Genomic DNA, 7901 nt, shown 5'->3' with positions numbered 1-7901 from the left:
ATCTAGTATGAGTAGTTTGCATTTGTATGCAATTTGTTTTGCTTGTATGGTTGTAATTTGTATGGTATTTGCAATTGGTGGAACTGTAAGTAAACACATATATAACTAGTTCAGTATACAGTTTTAATCACTATATTAACAGTAGGAACATTATATAACTGTTTTAAATACCTATTTTGGCCTCTCTGCTTCCATAAAACACACTTAGTGGAGTGAATGTCTGTTCAGCTTCTCTCCTCTGGTGTAATGATTCTAGCAGCTCCTGCTAGGGAAATTTCCCACACAGGCAGTGTGTGAGGCTGGCTGTGATTGGTCAAGACTCCTTCCCAGCAACAACAGTTTAACTCTATGCTTTCTGTTGTTTCTGCTGTGTCATTGAGCTTACCTTACATTATATAATGAATCTTAAAGGCATACTATCTTTTCTTCTTCTGTGAACACAATATATATAACAGTTATATGACATCCAAACATGAAGTCACTGTAAATAACTCTACTTTTGTCTTTAACACTCAAACCTTAACTGTATTAATGTTATTGGCAGGTCTAGCTGTATAAACACACAAGCTATATTAGCAACCTAGGACAGGTCTTAGCTGGCCAGCTACACTCCCACCAAAATTACCTATAATTCTATGTTCTTAGTGGTAGGATTTAAACACGAATTTAGGGAATTTTCCATCAGGTTCTCAACTTCCAAGTGTCTTTTATCACTCTCAGGTAGAACAACTAACTTCTGTATAGGATGTTCCAACTTGAGTGGAGTAGTGAGACGTTTTTCTTTTTTGTCAAGTTTTGAGTCTCCTATTTGTAACAACACTCTTCTTACTAGTCTATCTTGATCTATTTGAACTTCTAGAACTTTGGCCAATTTCCATTGACTTCTAGGTAAATCTTCTTCTTTCACTAACACTATGTCACCAACTTGGACATTTCTTCTGGGTGTTTGCTATTTACTTCTTAGCATAAGATTGGCTAAGTACTCTTTTCTCCATCTTTTCCAAAACAGATCTGATAGATATTGAACTTTTCGCCATCTCCTTTTAGCATATAAATCCTCTTTGGTGAACTTGCCAGGTGGTGGCTGTATGTAATCAGACTTAAAGAGGACCTTTCACCCATTATGACAATGTGAACTAAGTATACATACATGGAGAGCGGCGCCCGGGGATCTCACTGCACTTAGTATTATCCCTGGGCACCACTCCGTTCTCCCGTTATGCCCTCCGGTATCTTCGCTCACTAAGTTATGGTAGGCGGAGATTTCAGTCATTAAGTTATGGTAGGCGGAGTCAGCCCTTGTTCTGCTGTAGCGCTGGCCAATCGCAGCTCAGAGCTCACAGCCTGGGAGGTTCTTTTCTCCCAGGCTGTGAGCTCTGCAATGCGATTGGCCAGCGCTACAGCAGAACAAGGGCAGACTCCACCTACCATAACTTTGTGAACGAAGATACCGGAGGGCATAGCGGGAGAACGGAGCGGTGCCCGGGGATAATAGTAAGTGCAGTGAGATCCCCGGGCGCCGCTCTCCATGTCTGTATACTTAGTTCACATTGTCATAATGGGTGAAAGGTCCTCTTTAAGGTAAATCAGATGGTTGGGAGTTAAAGGGTCCAAACTTGTTGGATCGTTGATATTATCAACTGTAAATGGACGACTGTTAACAATAGACATTACTTCATAGAATAGGGTACTAAGTGAAGCATCATCTATTCTTCCGGCGTTCCGTTTCAACTCTGAACTTAACACATTTCTGATTTATCTTTCCCAAACTCCTCCTGTATGGCTTGCATGTGGAGCATTCATATGAAAATCACACTGTTTCTCTAATACTCAGTTACTTTTTCTTTATCGATCTCTTTTAGAGCTTTCTTCAATTCATTCTTTGCTCCGACAAAATTAGATCCTTGGTCAGATCTAAGCTCTCTGACAGTACCTCTAAAGGCTATGAAACATCTCAAGGCGTTGATGAATGCATCAGTTGACATATCTTCTATCATTTCCAGGTGAATGGCTCTGGAGCTTAGACATGTAAAGGAAAGGATCTGATACATCACCCCGCCAGCGCTCGGAAATAATCAGCCGCATACCTCACACAGGAACATCATGTGAGAAGTAGCGGTGAGAAACACGAGGGACGCTAACACCGCAGCCGGGACGCCGGCATACTGTGCGGAATGAAAGACTATTCCTTTAGTCCAATCGAGCAGAGCGCAGGGGGAGGTAAGCCCACACTTGTGGGGAGATATATAGGAGGTATAGTACCCTTCTGTAAAAAGCAAAACCTATCATGGTAATTACAGCTGCTGTTGCATGAGGAATGAATTGAGCTACCAACCTGCATTGTATGGCAGTATACCCGTGCGCAACAACACACAGTGATTCAGCTGTTACCCCTCTACTACGGACTTACTGTGTCGGCAATCACAAACAGCAGACTATCAGTTTGCAACAGTGTTAACTGCGGTTATAGATACACTGTCTTATTTTGAAAGTTGCCTCAGTGAAAACATCGGTCTATTGAAAGCGCTGATCATTGACATCTGTTTGCAACAGTGTAATAGCTAGTGCGGCCATAGACACATTGTCTCATTGAAAGTTGTTTTATTGAAAGCATCAGCTTACTGAAAGCACTGAATATTGGGATACCCTTGAATTCCGTGGATACGGGACATTCCTAATACATAAGAGATCTATGGGACCCAATTGATTGCGGTCGGAGTAGCACATGGAAATTGATGTGTAAAGAGAATACCATTTAGAGTTGCAGAAACCGACGGCACCATTGTCTATTCAACCAATATCTAGGACCTCACAGGTCCATAGACGTTTAGTGCCATCGGCTCCTGCACCATTGAATAATTTATATTTTAAGATTTTTAATACATTGGTTTTGTTTATGATTTTTTTATATTGATATTGTATTTTACTGAAATTATATATGTGACAGGTGATACCATCCCTATTTTATTACAATAAACCATGTTTCTATTCCATATATGAGTGCCAGTCCAATACATTATACTATTCACATGTAAATATTAGTCCATATATCTTGTACTCCTTGTGGTTCTGTTTGGTAATGAATGGCCCAAAACAATCCATTCCGCTATAAAGAATTGGTGGTGATCTTGTGAAGGTATAATTTTTGGGTAGAATTGCTGGATGCTTCACTCTGCTAGGTAACGATGCATTTTCCAGTCTCCCTCCCACCTTCAGTATACCATCCTGCAGAACAAGATTAAGCTTGTACAATGGGTGGTTGTTTGGAAGCCTTTTGGGTTCTTGACTAAGTCTCTTCCACTCTTCACTGTAAAATCTCTGTTGAATGAGTCTTATGACTGTTTCTTCAGCTTTCATTCTTTCTTCTACATTCAACAATTCCTTCTTTCTGATTCCCTTTGCCAAACGTTGAATTCGATCTACTATGTTTATGACTATATTCCATTTTGAACATCTGGCTAGTCTTTCAAGTATGTCATCTTGACACTTGGCAGCAGTGCTCAATGTTTGTACAACTTTTTCTTCTGGATCACCCATAGTCAATTCTGTGTAACCTTTACTGGGCGTGATTTCCTTTTCCCAAAGGAACTCTGGGCCTGTGAACCAAATTGAATTTTTCAATTCTGTTACATTCAGGTCTCTTGAAGCATGATCTGCTGGGTTATGTTTTGTGTCAATGTGATACCAATGTTCTGGATTTGTTATTTCCCGAATTTTCTCAGCTCTTTTGGCGACAAAGATATGGAATCTTCAAGCTTTGTTGTTTATGTATCCTAGGACAACTTGTGAGTCTGTCCAAAAATATTCTTCATCTATTTTCCTTTCCAATTCTTCTCTCAGAAACTTGCTTACTGATGCTGAAACTACGGCTGCCGTCAGTTCAAGTCTTGATATTGTCTGAATACTGGTAGGTGCAACTCTGGCCTTCCCCATAACCAGAGCACAGTGTATATTTTCTTCTCCTATCACTCTGATGTAGGAGCACTGACCATAACCATAACTACTGGCATCTGAAAAGTGATGAAGTTCTATTTTCTTGTACTTTCCGAAATCATGAGGTGCAAAACATCTGGGTATCCGAACTTCTCTCAAGTTTTGCAAGTCTCTTATCCAACTCTCCCACCTTGGCCTCAAATTTTCAGGTATGGGCTCGTTCCATCCCAACTTCTGTCTGCATAATTCTTGTAGTATTTATGTTGGTCTGAGGATAACTGGGGCCAAGAATCCCAATGGATCATATATAGAAGCCACTGCAGAAAGAATGATGTGTCTAGTTGCAACTTTCTCTTCAATAGATACTTCAAAGAAGAACTTGTCATTCTCTACATTCCATCCCAATCCAAGTACGTTTTGAACTGGAAGATGATCATAATTGAGATCTACATTCTTCATTGTTGATGCACGTTCAGAGTCACTGATGGATTCCAGTACCTCTCTGTTGTTTGAGATGAATTTATGAAGGCGCAGGTTTCCTCTTGCGCATAACTCTTGGCTTTCTTTCACTAGTTACATAAAAGTTTTTCTTCAGAAAATTTGCTGCTGATGGGCAATCCTTTTCATTCTGATTTGCCAGGTACTGCATACCATAATTGGCACAACCTGGAGACGATTCTGCTCCAAACAAATTTACTTTCATTCTGTATTCTGCTGGCTCTGAATCTGTATCTCTGTCCTCCCACCACAGAAACCTTAGGAAGTCTCTATCTTCATTCTTCACATGGAACTGGCTAAACATCTTTTTACGGGATACTTTCTGAATCTACAGAGTACTCCAGGCAGAGTGTTTGTAAGATCTGGTCCTTTTAGTAGATGATCGTTCAATGCAACACTATGATACTTTGCTGAGCAAATACCACTCTAATCTTATCTGGTTTCTTTGAGTGGTAGACACCTTGATGTGGGATGTACCACACTTCTCCTTCTTTAGGCTTACTAACTTTCTCTGCATATCCTTCTTCAAGGATGCCTTCCATGAATTTCAAATAATTATTCTTCAATTTGGGATCTCTTCCTATCCTTTTCTTCAAACTTTTCAATCTTGCTAGGGCAACATTTCTGTTATTTGGCAGACGAGGTTGTTCTCTAAAAGTTAAGGGCTTTTCAAGATGACCTTGTTGATTCTGCTGAATACTTTCTTTTAGAGTGTATACAAACTTTTTGTCTTCTTAGGTGCTCCCATTTATTGGCTGTTTCACAGATAGGTATGCAATCTTGATCTAGAGGTATATCGTCTTTTGTATAAGCTGGAGGTAGATCTAATGTGAAGTTTGAATGAAGTCTAACTCTCAGTCTTTGGACCCTTTGACTGTTCACTAATGTGTCTCTTCCTGTCATCGTGGTGAGTAAAGATACTTCCTCAGCATCTTTAGGTATTGAGGATTTATCCTTCTTTGGACGTTCTTCATGTAGTGGTGTAGGATGGCGTCCTTTGCAAATGCTGCATGTGGCCTTTTTCTTACACTCCTTAGTAACATGGCCTTTTCTTAGACATCCGAAACACAGTTGATTATCCAGTACAAACCTTTTCTTTTCATCTGGGGACTTCTCCTTCAATTGTTGGCACTTGTGTATGGAGTGGTTCTCTCCACAGAACATACATTTGAAGGTAGTCTGAAAATTTGTAGGTTCTGTCTCTCTACTGATCCCAGTAGTGACTTTGGACTTGCTCTCGTAGGTATCTGGACCTTTAGCTGCTGTGTTGGTTGCAAAGCTAGTTGCTCTTGCACATCTTATCTCTCTTGCAGGCCTTTCTTCTAAGGATTTTAAGACGTAAGATGCTGTTACTGGATTACATGCTATCCGTGCTTCCTCATTGATGAACTCCTAGATCTAACTGTTTAGTCACATAGCGATTTCTATCTAGAAGCCACTTCTTCAGGTAGCTTAGTTAGCATCCTCTGGTTTTCTAGATAATCATTCAGTACTTCCAGTCCTTCAACATGTGGTAAGGCATTGCTGCATGCTTGCAGGAAGTCACCATACTTTTGGAGTCTGAAGTGTTCTTTAGGACCTATTTTAGGCCAGTTATTCAGTTTCTCTCTAAAGGCTCTTTGTACTAAGAAAGGATGACCATATCTTGCATTCAATTTTTCCCAAGCTTGCTTGTAGGCTTCTTTGTCTCTTCTATAGAAGTTAGCTTCAATAACTTCCTTGGCTTCTCCACCAACATATCTCTGAAGGTAGAATAACTTGTCAACTGAACTGTAGCAATGATGCTCAATGATCATCTCAAAACTTGCCTTCCACTCAATGAACTATAGTACGTCTCCCGAAAATACAGTAGGTTCCGGAACGGGAAATCTAGCTAGGACTGTTCTCTGTGGTGTTGCTGGGACAATGGTTGTAACATTCTCCGGAGCATTGCCATGGCATCTAGGAATAGAATCATCCGGTTCTATTTTCTCACTTAGTTCTGAATTAGGTGAGTCCCTTTGTTCATCTTTTCTGGTAGAGATAGAGGGTAAATTCACACACCTTTTTCCTAACATTGGACTAGGCCTCTCTTTGTTTTTCTGAGCAGGGATGGAAGGATAATGACTTATTTCCTCACTACAAGCTGGAGATTTCCTTTCTTTCTCCTGTGCCTATGAAGGAAAGTAGGAGTCTGTTTATTTACTTAGTACAGATTTAAATCTATGACTACTATGACTTATATCCTCCTCATGTACTCTGAGTCTGGCTTCTATGATCTTAACTTTTTTCTGCCTTTCCAGAGTTTTCATCTGTTGGCGCTGTGCTTCCATTTTAGCTTCCATTTGATGGCACTGTGTCTCCATTTCAGCTTCTATCTGATGGCATTGAGCATCCTTTTCAGCTTTCTTTTCAGCCATCAGTTGACGCTGTGCCTCGATGGCAGCCTTCATCTCAATCTCTGCTCTCTTGAAAGCAAGTTGTTCAGCTAATTCCTTTCTTTTGGTTGAAGTACTTGAGGACTGTGATATGTGGGTGGCACTTCTGCGAGCGAAGGAAGTCCCACTTGAGATTGTGGTTCCCCCTAAGGATTTAACATAGTCTCTCAAAAAAAGATCATTCATTTTACGTCTTTCTTTAACTTCATCATAGTTTTCTGCAGATGATAGTTCTCTCATGAGCTTTACCAAATCTTTAGTGACCGCAGTACATGTGTCCATGTTCCTTACAATATCCTGGGAAGGTGTTGTAAACGACCGCAGGTTGACATATGCTGCCATAAGCTCTGATTTAGATTCTTTTACCGTCTCTACCATATCACTCAAGTTCCTTTTTATACTTTCTTGCTTTAGCTTTTTACGAATGTCATTAATGTATGATTTCCACCTATCATACATCCTGGCAAACTTTTTTCCTTTCAGTGCTGCATCTTGCTCCAAATATTCCAGCATCTTTGGGGTCAGTTTTCTGGCACATGATGAAAGTCTTAGTTCATCTGCTTGGGCTATATTTGTTTGAGGCAAGACTAATGCTATATCAGACTCTTCTACCTCAGACAAGTTCCTTTGCTCTTCAACTTCTACTCTATCTATCTTTGCATCCTCTAACAGTGGCATGGTAATACTAGGCTCAGACATTTTACTTTAAATGCAAAAAATGACAATCATTACGAATATTAAGACTCCTTTCACTTTAAATGCAATACTGACAAATGCAGAAATAAATGACTGTCACTTTAAATACAAAAACGATAAATGCAGGCAATAAATGTCTTTCACTTTAAATGCTTTAGAGTCCTTGTACTACAAACTGACCTTTGTTTTTATTTAATGTCTCTTATTTCTGAACACAAAAAATGTCTCTTTATGCCAAAGCCTATATGCAATGATAAGTAATAAAAGGAAAGCTCTGACCCTATTCTGAAGAGCAGGAACAAATGTCAATCTTAAGGGACATGTGTCTTTTCTTGATATGATGCGATGCTTGTGTAA

Source organism: Bufo bufo, chromosome 5, assembly GCF_905171765.1.
Source record: "Bufo bufo chromosome 5, aBufBuf1.1, whole genome shotgun sequence".
NCBI classification, from domain to species: Eukaryota; Metazoa; Chordata; class Amphibia; order Anura; family Bufonidae; genus Bufo; species Bufo bufo.
The sequence above is the reverse complement of the archived record's forward strand: the minus strand, read 5'-3'. Positions refer to the sequence as shown.